General features: G+C 46.0%; 1 protein-coding gene and 1 long non-coding RNA gene across 5 annotated transcripts in view; one reads left to right on the forward strand and one right to left on the reverse strand.

Moving 5' to 3' along the window:
• TUNAR (transmembrane neural differentiation associated intracellular calcium regulator) overlaps window positions 1-19682 on the reverse strand; it is a 59582-nt gene that overhangs the window by 9734 nt on the left and 30166 nt on the right. The window lies entirely within an intron of this gene.
• The window catches only part of LOC308576066, a 300866-nt gene continuing 294843 nt past the window's right edge, over window positions 13660-19682 (forward strand). The window contains exon 1 of the long non-coding RNA XR_014003046.1: window positions 13660-13707. This is a non-coding gene — a long non-coding RNA (uncharacterized lncRNA). The remainder of the gene's footprint in view (window positions 13708-19682) is intronic.

Genomic DNA, 19682 nt, shown 5'->3' on the forward strand with positions numbered 1-19682 from the left:
TGGCCTGGTGTAATGAGGAAGTGCTCTGTAATAGGTAGCGAGCGTAGAGATGGTTCTTCATTAATAACTAAATAAAGCACAAAGCAAAGCCAATGTGATCATTGACCTTATTTATTTATATCACGGTTATATCCCAGATTTCTTCTAAGGAGCTCAAGGTGGCACTCATGGTTCGCCCTTTAACCCTTTTATCCTCACAACAACCCTGTGAGGTAGGTTAGGGTGAGAGGGAGCGATCGGCCCAAGGTCACCCAGGAAGCGTTATGGCTAAGTAGGGATTTGAACCCCCTGGTCTCTCAGGTCCTAGTCCAACACTCTAACCACTACAACGTGCTGGCTCTAGATTACTCTAGACACTAGACTAATGGTCGTTATGGCACGTGTATATTGTTTCCCCTTAGTCTTCCAAGTTCATGGGTTGGATCCAAATGAAATGTGGCATGTTAGATACTGCAGAAGGCGTTCCACTCACGGAAGGATGGTGTCCCACCTTGTGCTGGAGCAATGTGCAAAGCAGTGGCACAAGATCCAGAGATGCTCTCCACTTGGGCATGTTGTCTTGCATGAACAGAAGCATGAGAACAGGCTTAGAAGCTGCCCATTATAGCACCCAGAGAACTCTGCACATTTTCGCAGAGTGGCTCCAGTGGCTGATTTCCTTCCACACATTGGGTCCATGGTTCTTCCCATCTAGCCCTTACAAAATACTTCCCTCCCCTCTCTAGTAATAGTTTAGTGAATAAGAACAGCCTAGATCAGCCTTCCTCAACCTCCCATCATCCTTATGATCATTACTTATAAGCCACTTAATATGCAAAGTCCATAATGAGTTTATATAAAATCCAGTAAGATAATTAAAAAAGAAAAAAGGTATATACATTTAAAACCAAAAATACAGAGAAATGCCTGAATAAAAAACAAAAAGAAGTTATCAATAAAGCATTCAGTTAAATATCAATAAAACATAAAACAACCGTGCGATGAAATGCCTGTTTAAAGAGACAGGTCTTTAGGAGTGTTTAAAGTCTACCACAGTTGTTGTTGTTGTTAATTCAATTTATATACTGCACTATAGGTAAAAGTAAAGGACTCCTGGATGGTTAAGTCCAGCCAAAGGTGACTATGGGGTTGTGGCGCTCATCTCGCTTTCAGGCCGAGGGAGCCGGTGCTTGTCTGTAGACAGCTTTCCGGGTCATGTGGCCAGCATGACGAAACCGCTTCTGGTGCAATGGAACACCGTGATGGAAGCCAAAGCACACGGAAACGCTGTTTACCTTCCTGCCGCAGCAGTACCTATTATCTACTTGCACTGCTGTGCTTTTGAACTGCTAGGTTGGCAGGAGCAGGGACAGAACAACAGGAACTCACAGGGATTTGTCATGGGGATTTGAACCTCCAACCTTCTGATCAGCAAGCCCAAGAGGCTGAGTGGCTTAGACCACAGCACCACCCGCATCCCAGGGCAGTTCACAGAACTCAGGGTGGTTCACAGTTCCTGCCTCATGAACCGCATATGGAACTGTGTTCCAGAGAGTGGGTGGAACTCTGACCATTGGTCATGTTGACTGCAGTGGATGAGAATACCAGAAAACCTGGAATGTCATAGTTTCCCCATCTCTGGTTTAAAAGATAAACCCATCAAAATTGCCAGGTGATGCTATGGGTAAATGCGCCTTGCCATTAACCAGAAGGTTGGTGGTTTGAGCCCACCAAGGAGCAGTATTCCTGCATTACAGGAGGTTGGACTAGATGAATCTTGGGGGCCCTTCCAACTCTATGATTTTATGACTGGGGCTGTCAGATAAGAGACGAGCCAATGGTCTGGGATGATAGGAGTTGCAGTTTAAAACATCTGGAGAGGACCAGGTTGTGGAAGGGGGGCAGTCCAAATCCACTAAACAGCAAAAGAGCCATTTGGGTGGAAAAGAAGGATGTAATTAACAACAACAACAACAACTGTAATAGGGTCAGTTGAAATCTGGCTACAAAATGTTGCTTTAGAGGAATGTAAGGCAGTCAAATGGGCCAAGGGAGAGACATTCTGTGGCAGCATAAAGGTTGCAAAGCCTTCGTCATATCCTTCAGCACACAGCTGGGAGGGAATTGCTGTGGCCAAGAAGTATGATGAGAATAGAAGCTACCTGAGGACATGCGGGAGAGTTGGCTGCAAATTAAAGAATTTCCCCTGAGTCGGAAAGGTTCTCGGATCTCATAATGGTGAACATCTCCATGCCAGGAAATAAACCTTTTTTGGTCTCCTGAAGTTCATCAGCACCTCTAACCCACATAGGCAAAAAAGAAAAAAAGTAAAGGACTCCTGGATGGTTAAGTCCAGTCAAAGGCGACTATGGCGTTGTGGCACTCATCTCACTTCAGGCCGAGGGAGCCAGCATATGTCCACAGACAGCTTTCCAGCTCATGTGGCCAATATGACTAAACTGCTTCTGGCACAATGGAACACTGACGGAAACCAGAGCACACAGAAACGCCATTTACCTTCCCACCGCAGCAGTACCTATTTATCTACTTGCACTGGCGTGCTTTCAAACTGCAAGGTTGGCAGGAACTCGGACAGAGCAACGGGAGCTCACCCCACTGTGAGGATTTGAACAACCAACCTTCCGATCAGCAAGCCCAAGAGGCTCAGTGGTTTAGACCACAGCACCACCTGCTCCCCATAACCCACATAGGATAGGCCATCAGTCCAGTGCTTCTCCAGCTACCCAATTCCTCTCCCGGGTGTTGAGTTCAATCAGTAATCTCCACCCTTGTCTACTAAGGCAAAGGCATGCAAACTTCTTGCCCTTGAAGAAAACATGTGGCAATGGAATGATCGTTGTGGGCAGGGGTGGCGCATCTTGTTTCTCTGCTTCAGGTGGAATGTGCCGCTCTGCCCTGCTGGTGCCGTGCCACTGCCCCACCTTGCAAGTCTTCCTTGACAGCTGGTCCACCCTGCGAGATCTCACCAGAAACTGGAACCACTGCTGGCGCCACTTCTCTCCTGGCGGTAAGGCAGGATGGGCACCTGTGGGCTTCTGCCACTCGAGGCGTCTGCCTCATAGGCAGGCAGCCCCTGGTTGTGGGGAATGGAAATTCTTGTGGGCGTGGCAGGAACCAGCAGTGGGCGGTGCCAGAACTGGTTTCAAGTGGAGCCTGGATGATGGGCAGGTGATTCAATTACGCAGACACATACAACAGCCACAGAGCTCTTTGTCAGGGTGGGGGGACACACTTGTGATGGGGGGATGGCACACAGGGAGGGTCATTTGTATATGCCCCCCTGCCAGCTTGAGTAGGCTGCCCTGAAGGCCTCCAAGGACTGCGGGTTGAGGCTTCCCCACAGAGATACAATTTCCAGAGTGGTCTAACAACCAATCCCTCCTCCCAGGGAACTCTGGAAAATGTTGCTCCGTGAGGGGAGTAGGGTGTCACCTAACAACTCTCAGCACCCTTAACAAAGGATAGTTCCCACGCTTCTTTGGGGGAAGCCACGACTGTTTAATGCATAGGTAAAGGTAAAGAGACCCCTGACCATTAGGTCCATTTGCAGACGACTCTGGGGTTGTGGCGCTCATCTCGCTTTATTGGCCGAGGGAGCCGGCGTACAGCTTCCGGGTCATGTGGCCAGCATGACTAAGCTGCTTCTGCAGAAGCAGAGCAGCACACGGAAACGCCATTTAAAGCATAGCCTCCAAAATTTCTCTGATGAAAATAGGCAGTGCTTTTTTTGTGTGGAGGGATGCAGGGGTACACATACCCCTAAACATTTTGTGAATCTTTCTCCATTTGTCCATTTACTGTATTTATTTTTCCCCATTTTGAACTATAAAATAGTGATTTTCTTGAGTCAAAATGAGAAAAAAGCACTGAAAATAGGGATATCAATAATAATAATAATAATAATAATAATAATAATAATAATAATACCCTGCTGGGTATTATGTTGGGTTGCCCCAGCCACTCTGGGGGGCTTCCAACACATACAAAAACATAATAAAACATTAAACATTTAAAAAAACTTTCCGTATTCAGGGCTGCCTTCAGGTGGCTTCAAAAGGTTGTATACAGTGGAACCTCAGTTGTCAAACACTTCGGAAGCCGAACAATTCGGAACCTGAACACCGACAACCTGGAAGTGAATGCTTCCATTTTCGAACGCACCTTGGATGTCGAACAGCTTCTGAGGTGTGTTTCTCTATTTTTAAAGGAAATTTGCTGACTGGCAATTGCACCCAGTTGTCTAATGTTTTGGAAGTCAAATGGTCTTCCAGAACAGATTACGGTACATTCGACAACCAAGGTTTCACTGTAGTTACTTATCTCCTTGACTCTGGGGCCATGTGACTCCATACCATACCCTCAACATTTCTCCAATGAAAATAGGGACATCCTAAGGAAAAGCGGGACATTCTGGGATCAAATCAGAAACTGAGACGGCTTCTGTAAATCTGGGACTGTCCCTGAAAAAATAGGGACACTTGGAGGGTCTGTCAAAGTGGTATGATAGTGCTTTCAGTGTATGGTGTGCTTATGGCCTGTGTGCTGCTTCCTAGTAAAAGACTAGTGAAATAATTTACAACCGGAGGGGGGAGAATGCAATAAGAAAATCACATAGACCCATTGCAAACAGATTTAATAATATAGCAGTATCATTGGTGCTCCCCCCAAAGGCCTGGGAAAACAAAAACACCTGTGCCTGGTATCAAAGCAATGAGAAGGCTGGTGCCAGATGGACCTCCCCAGGGGCAGCATTCCATAAATGGGGGCTACCACAAAGAAGTCAGTGCATGCTATAAGTTGCAGTAGACTCGCATTCGTGGAATGCTGAGAGCTTGTGACACACCTGCCCATCACCACAATTTTTGCAAGTCTAAGACAAGGAACAAAAGCGATCAACGCCATAATGGTCAAAAGCTGCGGAGCTTGATCCAGAGTCAGATTTAGAATTTATTTCTCTTTTCTGCAGATACTGAATTTGGATCCTGCCAGCATGGCCCAATGCTCATGGCAGCTAACGATAAAATAAAATTAACATGCAGCAATTATGCACTCTAAAGATAATGCCTTCCAAGCCAAAGCTCATCTGAACTCTGTGATGCTGTTCAATGCACATCTTGACATCCCACTACAGTATGCAAAATCCACACCACTGTGGAGTGGTGAACCTTTGAGTTTTCAATCACAATGAGCATTTAATGCATTTCCTGATTTTCAACAGGCCCCTGCAGCAGCTGCATCTGAAGGCTTCAGCAGGCGGCCTTGTTTATCTCCATGCTCTAGAAACCTCTGCCTGGTGATTTCTGCAGATCAAGCTTCCGTTAAAAGATATGGGAACAGGCCAGGTTGGATTTGCTCCCTGCTCAATTATTCCATGCAGTTCTTTAATAAATGTGTACCCAAGGAGGCTAAGAAAGGTTCAGGGAAACAGAGACGCAACATTAAGAGCACCGCAATCAAAATTAAAAACCGAACCACTTCTTTGTCTATTAGTAAATGTGTGTCCTGCCTTTTCCCACAAAGAAGCCCCAAGAAACCTGTACAAAACTCAGACAACCATATCGCTGTTCTGCTCCATCTCTCAGAATGCTAGAACATCAGTAATCCAAGGAAATTGTCAGTAGATTCAGGGGCCCACCACATAACGTGTAAATTGTGTCCTCCCTAAAAGAGGGCATGTGTTGCGGTGAGACCTGGAGACTGACCTCCTGGTTGTGGGTGGGTCTATTGGATAGCCACAACATCCATTGGTCCCTCATTGCTGGGTTTGGCCAATGGGGTGCAGTCTAAACGGATCGAGGGACCTATATATACCCATGCTTGTGACCCAGAGCTTCCTCTTTCGGCTTGTGCATCGGAACACCCACCCACCTCTCCCTAATTTCAGGGCCTTTTGCGATTGACCTTGCTATGCCGTCGTGTGTCGTCTGTCGTTGGAACAGGGGCACGGCAGGAATTTTCCCCACTTGGCTGATTGGCTATAGCCATTTGGGTTTCACCCGCCATGTAGCAATTCGTCACAACTTGTAAGGTTGTGGATAGGCACTGGTTCAGGTGACAGGAATGGGAGAACACTCTTGCCATCCCTACGAGTATTCTGTTAAAGGAATCCAGGGACTCGATAGTTTGGTCAACCCCCAAAAAGAGGTTGTGTCCATGCCTGAGTCCAGGGGAGCATCTGAGGAGTGAACAGAGTCTGCTCCCAGGCTTTTCACCTTCCTCAGATGTTCACCCTTGGCTGACCTATGATAGAGCTCTGGGTCAGCGCTACCTGCAAGGGTGCAGGGAGCTAGTTGAACCAGAGCCTATGCAACCACTCACTTTTCTGTAATCAATAAAGCTGTGGCCTAAATTCTGCCAAAAACCAAAACTAAAATTTGAGTCAAATGTGTCTTTATTTAGGGGGGAGGTCTCTGGGTCTGAACACGCAACTTGCATACATCAAAGTAAGTAAGCAAATAAATAAAAAGTAAGCAAATAAATAAATAAATGGAGAGTATGGGAAAGCTGCTGCACCTCCCAGGGTCCTTGTGTGACCTTCTCAGTGTGGATTTGCATGAGAGAGTGTTGGATAGCCACACCCACTTTTGGACAGAGGGTTGACCAGGGCTGAATGCAGCTTTCAGGCTAGAGAAGGTTAGCTTACCTACACTGTGAGGATTATACAGTTTATGTAAACATATGTTCAGATATGGACTCTCCCTCCTTTCCTTTACCTGCCTTGTGCCCCACAACCAACTAAATGATAGACCTTTCACAAGGGTTGGGGTTGGATGATCGCATATGTGTTCTGTTGTTCCTCAGGTCAGCACCCGTGGGGTGAAATCCCCTGCTGCTGTTCCACTTGCAACAAAGGTGCCTGCTAAGGTAAGGGGCGGTGATATTCTCTCACTGAGAGCCAGTGTGGTGTAGTGGTTAAGAGCGGTAGACTCATAATCTGGTGAACCAGGTTCGCTTCCCTGTTCCTCCACATGCAGCTGCTGGGTGACCTTGGGCAGGTCACACTTCTCTGAAGTATCTCAGCCTCACTCACCTCACAGAGTGTTTATTGTGGAGGAGGAAGGGAAAGGAGATTGTTAGCTGCTTTGAGACTCCTTCGAGTAGTGATAAAGCGGGATATCAAATACAAATCTTCTTCTTCTTCTTCTTCTTCTTCTTCTTCTTCTTCTTCTTCTTCTTCTTCTTCTTCTTCTTCTTCTTCTTCTTCCTTCTTCTTCATGTCCTCTTCCCATCCTATGTCCCTGCACCAATGGAGAGACCTTCCAAAACAGCACAAAGAGTGGCATGGGCGGTGCTGCATGGGGGAAGGGATGCCTCCACTGGATCAAAATCAACTATGGGACCAAAATGGCGGCATTGGATCTCACCCACTGGAACTTCTCTTCAGAACAACGCTGTAACGTCACAAGACTCTTGTGTATGGTCAAAGATGAGTGTGTTTCAGAGTCACCCTGGGTGCTTCCAGACTGGCACTTAATATTGCAGAGGTGTCAGTCATATAATGCAAATGAGTAATCAGCAACAGTTCCCCCCCCCACCCCATATATATTTTTTTAAAAAAATCTTATGGAATTTTCTGCATGAAGAGTGCATCTGGATTAAATGGGGATACAAGCTGCCATTTTTATGCCAAGGGTGTCATGTGGACACTGCCCAAAAAACAAAAGTTGTTGGTCATCTGGAACACCCACCTGGAAGCACCCTATAACTCTCCTATGCAGGGCTGAATTCTCTGCTGTTGTGGAGAATAGTCTCCTCTCTGCAATGGTGGCCAGACTATATAAAGAACATATTTGAATGTCTCTTGCAATGCAGCATATACATTGCAATGCCTCAAGGTCATGGTAGGTTGCACCACTGTACATGATGCATCCTGACATGCTCTAATGTATCATCAGTAATTGAAAAACAGTGACTATGTAAAAAAAGGAGATAAAAACAAGAATTTGCCGCCAAAGCAAATTATATTGTGCTCCTATCTTGCAGTGGCTGTATCCAGGCACCATCATAGTGGAGGTGGATCTGAGCTTATTATTATCAATATTTATTAAATTTATATAGCGGCCTTCATCAGAAGATCACTGGGTGGTTTGCAGTATAACAGCACAAAAAAAATAACATAATAACAAACAAGCAAACCAAAGCCAACAATATCTCCCAACACCCATGAATAAAATACGTAGCAACAGTTCTCTCTCTTGCTCTCTTTTCATGTTTCCCAGCTACTGGTTTTCAGAAACTTGCTGCCTGATGCTAGAGACAGTAGTATACAGCGGTACCTCCGGTTACATACACTTCAGGTTACATAAGCTTCAGGTTACAGACTGCACTAACCCAGAAATAGTACCTCGGGTTAAGAACTTTGCTTCAGGATGAGATCAGAAATCGTGCAGCGGCGCAGCAGCAACAGCAGGAGGCCCCATTAGCTAAAGTGGTGCTTCAGGTTAAGAACAGTTTCAGGTTAAGAACGGACCTCCAGAACAAATTAAGTTCTTATCCCGAGGTACCACTGTACAACCAACTCAGCTAGTAGACACTGATAATCTCATCTTTATCTGATATTCAGGGGCAGCTGCCTCCAGCAGCAAAGACAGAACCCAGCTATCCTCCTGCTCAGTAGCCACTGATAGATTTATGTGCCATGAATTTATCCAATCTTCTTTTAAAGCCACCCAAGCAGGTGGCCATCACTGCCTCTTGGGAGAGTGAATTTCACACACAGAGCAAAGAAAAGTCCTTCCTCTTGTCTATTTGGATTCTCCCACCAATCAGCTTCAATGGATCACCACTGGGTTCTAGTGTTAAAAAAGAGAGGGAGAGAAATGTTTCGCTATCCGCTTTCTCTTGACCACCCTGCATACACGTTTGTCACCCTTTCTTGCCTCCGTATTTCTTACCAAGTTCAAAAAAGGCCCAAGCATTCCTCAAAGGGGAACTGTTCCAGCCCCTCAATCATTTGGGTTGGCCTGTTCTTTCTGCTTCACACCTGAAAGCCATCGTCTGGTGTCTCCATCAACTGGTATTGCCAGCAGGGCTGTCTATCCACCCAGCTCCCCAAAATTACCACGGATAGTGTTGGATGGCTGTAGCTGCACACTGCCAGTCATTGGGGGGGGGCGCAACTCTCCCCTATGCTCCTGTGGGAGAGCGATCCCGGGGCTTGGGAGTGAAGTTGCACCCCTCCCAAGTCTGCGCGGGAGGAGGGTGCAACTTCCCTCCCAGGCCTCCTCGGGAGGAGAGCGATCCCCGCAGAGGCTTGGGAGGGAAGCTGCATGCCCACTAGCCTTATGGTTGGCAGGGTGCAGCTGGCAGGCATGCAGGGAAAGGGGAGGCTGCCGGCAAAGCCTCACAGCTCCCCCACTTGCTGGGACGCCCCTGAGAGGCCGGCGCCCTGGCATGACACGCCACTAAGCCCTATGGGAAAAACAGCTCTGATTGCCAGAGAACTCCAAGTTAAAGATTCCCTAGCATATAGCAGACAGATGCCGACAGCCGCAAGGGGTTGGGAACCTTCTTAAGCCTGGGGGCTGCAATGCCTTCTGGGAAACCTTCCAAGGGCCGCATGGGTAGAGCCAGGTGCAAAAAGTGGATGGAGGACAGTACAGTAGGCTAGTTTCTATGCACACTGCTTCCTATCCTTACCCAAGCAAGCAAGAGGCGTTATCAGAGTTCTAGGAAATATCCCAGTCTGGCAAAGAAACCTGGGGTGTAGCCTGGGGAAAGTTCTGAGGGCCAGATAGAGAAGTCTGGTGGCCGTATTTGCCCCCTGGGCTTGAGGTTCCCCACTCCTGATTTATGAACTGGCTTACTAGCAGTACATGTGAAATGGGTCTAGGGGTCTTGGTGGACTACAAGCTTGACATGAGTCAACCATGTGATGCAGCAGGGGGGGGAAAGGAGAAAAGCTAATGCTATTCTAGGCTGCATCAACAGAAGTATAGTGTCCAGATCAAGGGAAGTTCTATTCTGCCTTGGTCAGACCACACCTGGAATACTGTGTCCAACTCTGGGTACCACAGTTTAGGAAGGATGCTGACAAGCTGGAACATGTGCAGAGGAGGGCAACCAAGATGATCAAGTGTCAGGCGTGCCATCAACAGCTCACTGGCTATCTGCCTAGTGAAATCAGAGAGAGAGCTTTTCAGCTACTTTATTTTAATCCACAGAAACACAGGAAGACATGGGATGTACATCCTCACACTTGAACCAACGTTGCTCAGAGTGCCCCCCTGGCAGTTACTGCCTAGCATTCAGACCCCTCCTCCTGCCTATGGTGGCTGCTAAGGGAATTTCTCTGTTTGGCTTTCTGCTTTGAAACACAAAGGGCATGTCTGATGCTAGGGGAAGCGGGGGGCTCTGGTAAACTCTCCAGAGACAGCATGTCACTTGGCCACAGTACTGTTTCTAACACATCTGACTCCTGCCTCTGTTCACTGTTATCTTGCTCCTTACGGGGTGTGACCCATCTCAAACCACCACAATCCTATGTCCATGCTCTCTCCCCCTTCCTCCTTTCTGGAAGGATCTTGGAGGGGGGGTGGTCTCAGCTCCTCCTCCTCATCTGCCCAGTCCGTGACATCAAGGGTCTGGAAACCAGGCCATATGAGGAACAGCTGAAGTGGCTGGAAAAGATGAGACCAAGGGGAGATATGATATCTCAAGGGCTATCACATGGAAGAGGGAACAAGTTTGTTTTCTCCTGCTCTGGAGGGTAGGACTCAAACCAATGGCTTCAACTTACAAGAAAGGTGATTCTGACTAAAGATCAGGAAAAGCTTTCTGGCAGCAAGAGCTGTTTGACAGTGGAACAGACTCCCACGAAAGGTTGTGGACTCTCCTTCCTTGGAGAGGAGGTTGAATGGCAGTCCATCATGGATGCTTTAGCTGATTTTCCTGCATTGCAGAGGGTTGGACTGGATTACTCTTGGGGTCCCTTCCAACACTACGATTCTATGATTCTATATACTGATCATCAACCAAGCAAAGCGAAAAAGCTTCACCCACTTCAGTGGCACTCTAGGCTATGAAGTAAGCACGTGACCACACCGCGGTGGCTGAGATGTTATTTTTCATTGAAGGCAGTGTCGGCCGGTGGAGAGAGAAGAAACAAATCTATAGTGATGTGGATTGAAATGATGGCCGTGAGTGTGTACAAAACAAAAGTACATTGAAGGAATTGTTCAACAAGAGCTTATCCTGCTGAAAAGATTACTCACAGAAGGTTGCCAAGGTCTGTGTCATCTTAGATTACCTGCAATTCAATGCCAGCTACACAAGTTAGAACCACCCAGGGGCTCTCTACTCTTAGGCAGAAGGTCACTAAACACTAACAGTTGATCTATGGCTCCTGAGACATGAAGAAGGAGTCATAACCAAAATATAACAATGCATAGTGTTTCTTTCCTGGCCTCTTTTCATGATCCTTCAGATGGAGGGTTGTGCTGCTGTCTTCCCTATGAACACCATGATCAGTAGTTCTAGGGCTGTCTGAGGGCAAAAATGGTATATGGCTGTTCTCCAAGAAACCTGGGTAGTGGTGGGCAAGGCTGCAAAGGCTGCATTCCTTTATGGGCACCCTCCCAGAGGCCACAAGTCACACTGTGAGTGGCCAAAGTGGGTGGAACCAGAGCAACAGGCGTGGCAGAAGAACATAGGAAGAGCCTGCTGGATTGGGCCAATGGCCCATCTAGTCCAACATCCTGTTCTCACAGTGGCCAACCAGATGCCTGTGGCAAGCCCGCAAGCAGGACCTGAGAACAGGAGCACATTTCCCACTTGTGGTTTCCAGCAACTGATATTCAGATGCATTACTGCTTCTGAACGTGGAGGTAGAGCATAGGCAACACTTTCCATTATACATCAGGCTATGTTTCAGCCAAGGCAAAAGCTGAAGACACATCATCATAATCAACCATCTATGTGAGCAAGAGGCATTGTCACAGCCCAAGTCAGGTAAGAGCACTTGAGAAAGGTGCAGAGCAGGGCCAGAAAAGGAGATAGTCTGGGGAGAGTGCCAGGGGCTATGAGACAGGAGGTTGCAGTTATCCTCCAGACCTGAAAATCCTCACCCCTGGCCTGCAGTAACACCTGAACAAGCTATGACTCCAAGTTAGTTGTAGACTCCAAACTAAGACTTACATGTAAGCTTGCACAAAATGTCAGCCACCCAGACCTTTCCCATCTGGATTTATCCAGACATTAGTCCTACTGCATTCAATGGAGCTTTCTCCCAAGAATGAGTGTGCACAGGACTGTATGTGCATCCTTCAGGAGGAATTCAGCATCATGCTAAGGTTATCGTTCCATCAAGGCAAGGATTTAGGCTTGCCAGATGGGATTATACCCCCTCTCCTCCCCCACACACTGTTCTAAAAGTTCTCCTGACTCCCCTGAGCCATGTATTTTTTTGGGGTGGGGGGTGTAAGTGGCACACAGGGGAGGAGAACAGGGAGAAATCCTAGTTGTTCAAGCAAAGGTCCTTGTACAGGGCTTCTGCTGAGGGGACTCATGAGTTCAATCTGGTCCTTCATTACAAGAAAAACTACCAGCAGAGGACCTACGGAGTTAAAGCTCCAGATTTTTTTTGCAAAGCAGCTAGCTTTAAAAGACAAAGCAGAAAAGTAGAGAAACAAGTTTAATGCTCCTGACTTTGCTTTTAAGATAAAAACTAGAGCAAGGGCCAACAGACTCTAAATCGCAGCAGAGCTGACATTCAAGCTGAAGTAGAGCACTCTAAAAATATGTGTTTGCCCATTGGATTTAGCAACAGAAGTTTTCCTTCCACTGGTCCAAAATTTATATTCCTTTTGCTTTGTGGAAGCGTCTATTGGGACACATAAAATTGCCCTTGGGCTGTAATTACACCATCTTCCTTCTTGTGCATACGGAGAGTGTCATCAAATGTAGGGAGACCTGGAGGCAGAGCTTTTTTCAGCCGGAACTCACCGGAAGTCAGTTCCAGCACCTCTCAGGTGGGCGCCGTTGCCATCTAGATGGACGGGGTATAAATAATAAGTTGTTGTTGTTGTTCTAAGAGAGCGAGGGAGGTGTTCATGGTGGGTTCTGGCACCTCTTTTTCTAAAAAAAATAGCACTGCCTGTAGGAGTATCTGAGCAGAACTGTGAAGAAACTGGGCTTCTAGCTACTGTAACAGGACCAGTGGTCAGGGATGATGGGAGTTGTAGTCCCAAGACATCTGGAGGACCGAGTTTGCCTATGCCTGTTCTAAAACCTCATTTGCCCTCTTTTTCTTTTTGGCAGCCCTAAGAACAGAAGAAGAACCTTCTAGTATCAGGTCAATGGCCCATCTAGTCTAGTATTCTGTTTTTATAATGGCCACCAAGATGGCTGTGGCAAACCAGCAAGCAGGACCTATGCTGAAGAGCATTCTCTCCTCCTGCAGTGCCAGCAACTGGTATTCGGAAGCATGGCTGCCTCTGACATGGAGGCAGAGTGTAGCCATCGTGCCTAAGAGTCATCAATAGCCATGGTTGAATGCCATTCACCCCAGTCAAAATAGGGATTCCTTCAGGGACTTTTGCTTTCCTTCCACTTTGATGTTATGAAGGCAAAAGAAACCCTCAGCAGCTTCTGGTAGACGAAGATACTTTGGACCAGGCATAGGCAAACTCAGCCCTCCAGGTGTTTTGAGACTACAGTTCCATCATCCCTGACCACTGGTCCTGTTAGCTAGGGATGATGGGTGTTGTAGTCCCAAAACATCCTGGAGGGCGGAGTTTGCCTATGCCTGCTTTCGACGTATCGATGCCACTAACAAAGAATGCAAGGAAGCATAGCTAATCTCTAGCTTCTTCCTGAACTACCATCTCCACAGGTCACTGAGGCTAATGACCATCACCTAAATCTAGACGTTGCCTCTTTTATGCCTCAACTGCTTCTTTGTATGGAATTTCTTCTAGAGATGGGAGAATCTGCCAGTTCAAGTTTCTCTCAGTGAATTATTTTCACAGTCTGAAGTTCAGTTCTCCACATCTGCACATCGTGAAAGTTTGCCATCATTTTAGTGTCAATTTCTTCCAATATACACATTTTTGCATAATATACACATTTCGCAAAGCTTTTCTCTAATATAATGCCTTTTTTTGTTATTTTCACCAATATATCCATTTCTATGCATACTTTAGTATATGCATTTTGTACACACTACCTGGCTAGAAAACTGCACTGCAAAATTTGGAGAAGAGGGAATGTCAAAATGATGGCAGTGTTTTGGTTCACCGATGGTTGTGGATTAGGTAAACTTTAAATGCAGGCTGAGCTGAATTTATTTCCCAGCCATGGTTTCTACCTTCCCAGCATAATGACTAGTATAAACATCTCATGGTGTGCTATCATATAACAAGTTTCCTTTCTCTGCCTTCATTAGTAGCTGTCGTTGATGTGGAATGGGATGGAGATGCTTCACTACACGAAGATGGCATTTCACACTATATTTGTTTGTTGATGTGATTCCAACTTCAGAGAGATAAAAACCTCACCAGCACAAATGAGCTGGGGTTTGGAAAGCCCAGACTACCTTTGTTAAATCATCAGAACAAGTGTGTTGTACAGATGACATCCCTTTTTATATTCTCTGCTGTGATCAGCAGCTAAGGAAGACCTTTTTTCATGTAAAGAGTAGACATGGGGTAGCCAACATGGAGTCCTCCAGATGCTGTTGGACTACAACTCCCATAAGCCCCGGCTGGCATGGCCAATGGTCAGGAATGATGGAAGTTGTAGTCTGTCAGCCTCCCCTGGAGTAGACCCACCTCTTCCCTGCTTTAGGTGCGAACTGGGCAGATACATGCACATTTGCTTCATCACGTTAGGTTTTTTTAAAAGCAAAGCAATGTAGCCTTTGTTGCTCATTGTGAACATTCTCTTCTTTTCTGTTCTGCTTTGGTCTCTGGACAAACAAAAATCAAGATAAGAGACACTAATTCTTATAGCTACAGATAAGGAAAGTCCATTCTGTTCGCATGTCCAGGTGAACTTACTTAATTCACAAGTTCTAAAACAATACAAGATTCAAAATACAGCTAGCATTCAATATTTGCACCTCTCTGAATTTTGCAATGCCATTCTACAAGTATTTACAAAGGTGCATATATTGTGTGTGGGGGGGGTGCTATTGACTTTGTTTGTTTTTGCTTTATTGTGTATTTTATTTTCATTTTGGATTTTCATTTTGGATTTTTCTGTTGTGAACCACCCTGAGAGATTCAGACGAAGGCAGTGCAGTCATACCTCGGGTTGAAGTAGCTTTGGGATAAGTATTTTTGGGTTGCGCGCTGTGGCGACCTGGAAGTAATGGAGCAACCTGGAAATAATGGGTATCACTGCTCGTGCATGTGCAGACAGTCAAAATGACATCATGCACATACGTGGGAGCGGCAAATCGTGACCCGCGCATGCACAGATGTGTGGAGGCAGGTTGCATTCGCTTCTGGATCCCATTCACATCCAGAGGTACCACTATATACAAATTAACAACAACATCAACAACATCTTGGGGAAATTGTGCATTAAAATGACTATATTACTGAAATTATTTATTTATTTATTTATTTATACATACATACATACATACATACCCCACCCATCTGGCTGGGTTTCCCCAGCCACTCTGGGTGGCTAAAAAAATAATCCTATAAAATATGTTCTATTGAGGGAAATTGCTTGCAAAACTGTAGATTAGTCAAAACAGTAGAGAAGAAATTTCCACCAAAACGCTAGCGAATATTCGTGAGTTTGTTTGTTTGTTTTTTAAAAAAGGCATGCAAATCATTGCAGAAATGTGAAGGAGTGAATATAATACAGGAAACATTAGAAACTGACTGTGCCCAAACTAACAGATCCATCCCTACTTACAGGCCTGATGAATGGGTAGCTTATACAGCTTCCATGCACTTGGAGTTTTGGATACAAGGGCAAAAAAGTTCCACAATGGTTATATTTGGCTGCAGCTGAGGAGGGAGGCTGCTCAAAAGGTCAGAAGAAAGAGCTCAAGGCTCCTTCATCTTCCAAGAGTTACTTTATTCCTTTGAAGGTGCTCATCAAAGAGCAAGATTTAGTGTTCTGCTTGAGCATGGGCACAGGCATCCTAGAGGACCGGAATTCTGAAAGGCTAGGCAAAGTGCATTGTCAGGACATTCTTCACATCTGAAGCTGAGGACGCCTTCTAGTTTGCAGCACATCACTTGCGAATGTTGCCAACGGAGGAGAGAAGCAAGAAAAGGATACTGTGGCGGCAGCAGATAGCTTGATGAAAATGCTGGCCCCAGTTTGCGGCAAAGGTGAGGCAGGCAAAATATCCATGAAACGGATGGAAAATAAAGCTGTCAAAATCACAACGCCGCTCTAGAGCATCTATAGCACAACCATATTATTGGAATGGTAAGTACAGTTCTGGCTGCCACACCTCAAAAGGGTTAACGTAGAAATGGAAAAGATTCAGAAAAGTAGATGGAACAAGTCCTCTGTGATGGAAGGTCATGGTGTTTGGGGCTGTTTGTTTATTTGTTTATTAAATTTGTATACAGTGGTACCTCGGGTTAAGAACTTAATTCATTCTGGAGGTCCGTTCTTAACCTGAAACTGTTCTTAACCTGAGGTACCACTTTAGCTAATGGGGCCTCCCGCTGCTGCCGTGCCACTGCCGCACGATTTCTGTTCTCATCCTGAAGCAAAGCTCTTAACCCAAGGTATTATTTCTGGGTTAGCGGAGTCTGTAACCTGAAGTGTCTGTAACCTGAGGTACCACTGTACTGCCCAATACCCATAGATCTCAGGACAGTTCACAACAGGACGGTTTAGGGACAAATACAAGTAATGAGAGACATGGTAAAGGTGTATAATATTATGGTTTTGAGAGTGGATAGGAAGAAGTCTTCCTCCCTCTCTCTTAATTGTAGAACCATGGTGCCATCCAATGTAGCTGAATGTTGAAATGTCCTGGATCGACAAAGGAAAGTACTTCTCCACTAAGTGCATAGTTAAAGTATGGTATTCAGTCCTAACTCCCTTGTTCCAACAGCTCCCAGGCAGTTTCCAGGCACAATTAAAAGTGCTGATTATGACATAAAAAGCTCTGCAAGGCCTAGGTCCAAGCCACCTGAAAGACTGTATTCCCTTATTCAGTCCCACCACCCTCACAGGCGCACTGTAAGGATGCAGGAGAGGGCCTTCTCAGTGGTGGCTCCCAGACTTTGGACCTCCTTCCCTGGGAAAGTTAGTTGGCTCCCTCCTTGTTGTCCTTCTGCTGGCAGGTGACTTTCCTCTCGCAACAGACTTCTGGGAACTGACTGCTTTTAATAAAAGGGCTGGTGCCGTGTCAAGAAAAAAAGGTGGGATAGAAATACAACAACAATAATAATAATGGCCACCAACTTGGACTTCAAAAGGTACTTCAAAAGGGCAAATTCATGGAGGATAAGCTATCAATGGTTACTAGGCATGATGGGTATGTTCTACCTCTAGTGTTGGAGGCAGTATATCTCTGAATATTAATTGATGGGAATCACAACTGGGGGTGTTATGGTGCCCATGCCCTACTTGCAGGTTTCCCATAGGCATAGGTTCCCATAGGTTCTTATGTCCTTACAAGCTCAGAGGGACGCAGGTGGTGCTATGGTCTAAACCACTGAGCCTCTTGGGCTTGCTAATCAGAAGGTCGGCGGTTCGAATCCCCACGACAGGGTGAGCTGCTGTTGCTCTGTCCCAGCTTCTGCCAACCTAGCAGTTCAAAAGCATGCCAGTGCAAGTAGATAAACAGGTACTGCTGCAGCGGGAAGGTAAATGGCGTTTCCGTGCGCTCTGGTTTCTGTCACGATGTTCTGTTGTGCCAGAAGTGGTTTAGTCATGCTGGCAACATGACCTGGAAAACTGTCTGTGGACAAACACCAGCTCCCTCGGCCTGAAAGCGAGATGAGCGCCGCAACCCCATAGTCGCCTTTGACTGGACTTAACTGTCCAGAGCAAAAATCATCACCCAAGTAGCTTATATGCACCATGGGGACCCAGCTCTGTGCATCCTGAACTGCTCAGGTTCTCTGCTGCTGGGGCAGCACATTATCTGTGTGGGGGAAAGTTTAATTCGTTTATATACAGGTATGTGTTTCATTAGTTGCTTCCTACTAAATGTTTTGTGTGAATGTGAATTCAAGAACGGACGCTTGACCTGAAACGTGTAGCTGTGTTTGCCTGAAATGTGAAACCTCAAAGTATGGACAGTGATGGGGGGGCATGCAAGCTCTGCCCCCAGTGCCCTCGCACGTGTTGCACTCCCCCTTGGTCACCAACCTTCCCTCTATTGCACAAGGAAGATCTGCAGGGATCCTACTCCCATTGTCTCTAATGCAAGCAGACTCCCCTGTGTCATCAAGGCCCTTGTTCTGTCAGGATCCTTTATTATGTGAAGCAGCAAACACAAGGAGGATCCTGTGTGGACCTTCCCATGCAAAACGGGGGATTGAAAAAAAGGGGGGGGGAATCCACAAATTGCTGCAAAAAATAATAATGTAGAGAACCAAATTTAAGATTGAAACTGAAAAACTGAGAAAATCAAAATTGACAAATGCTTCCATCCCTAGTAGAAATGTCTAAAGAGGGATGGGAGAGGGCGAGAGGAGGGAGGGAGAGGAGAAACTATCTAAACATGGAGCTGCTTATTTACTGCACATTGCTGCCATAAAACACTTTGGGAATTTTTCAAGATCTGTTACAGTGAAAAGACCCCACTGTCAATAAGAATTAATCTACCAAATCCCTTCTCAAACTACACGTTTCCTGACTCAAATACACGTTTTTACAACAGCAAGCAATATGCTACTTGAGCCTAGCTGAATAGTCACATTAAGCAAAGCCTCATTTTTCTAGATGTTTGTACGAAGGATGGACTCCAAGTTATACCAGGCCCCTCCTACTTCGATGTCACTTCCTGTAAAAGCTGCTTGAAATCTGGCTTGTGTGAAGTCTATCTCCTTCTGCCTCTTTGGCTATTTAAGTACTTAGAAGCTCATCTATAGTTCTCAGAAACCATCTGGATAGGTCCCTCTCCCATATATAAATGTACCAGGCAGCTCATTGCTGTTCAGAATACATTTAAATTCATATATATTGCATTAATACTAATACTAATAATAATAATAACAATCTTATTTGTATCCCGCCCTCCCCGGCCAAAGCAGGGCTCAGAGCAGCTAACAACAGATAAAAATAGCACAGTGTGCATAAAATCGCTCAGTCAATTAATTAAAATACATTCTAGAATCAATTCAGAATCAAATTAATGGCAACCATCGGGTTGGAGTTCTATGAAGATTACAGAAGGAGAAAGGGGGTGAGACTGTGCCTTGGCCAAAGGCCTGGTGGAAGAGCTCTGTCTTGTAGGCCCTGCGGAAAGATGTCAAGTCCCGCAGGGCCCTAGTCTCTTGTGACAGAGAGTTCCACCAGATTGGGGCCACGGCTGAAAAAGCCCTGGCTCTGGTCGAGGCCAGTCTAACCTCCCTGTGGCCTGGGATCTCCAAGATGTTTTTATTTGAACACCATAAGGTCCTCCATGGGACATACTAGGAGAGGCGGTCCCGTAGGTACGAGGGTCCTAGGCAGTATAGGGCTTTAAAGGTTTAAACCAGCACCTTAAACCTGATCCTGTACTCCACCGGGAGCCAGTGCAGCTGGTA

The sequence above is a fragment of the Podarcis bocagei genome (genome assembly GCF_964188305.1).
Source record: "Podarcis bocagei genome assembly, chromosome: 1".
NCBI lineage: Eukaryota > Metazoa > Chordata > Lepidosauria > Squamata > Lacertidae > Podarcis > Podarcis bocagei.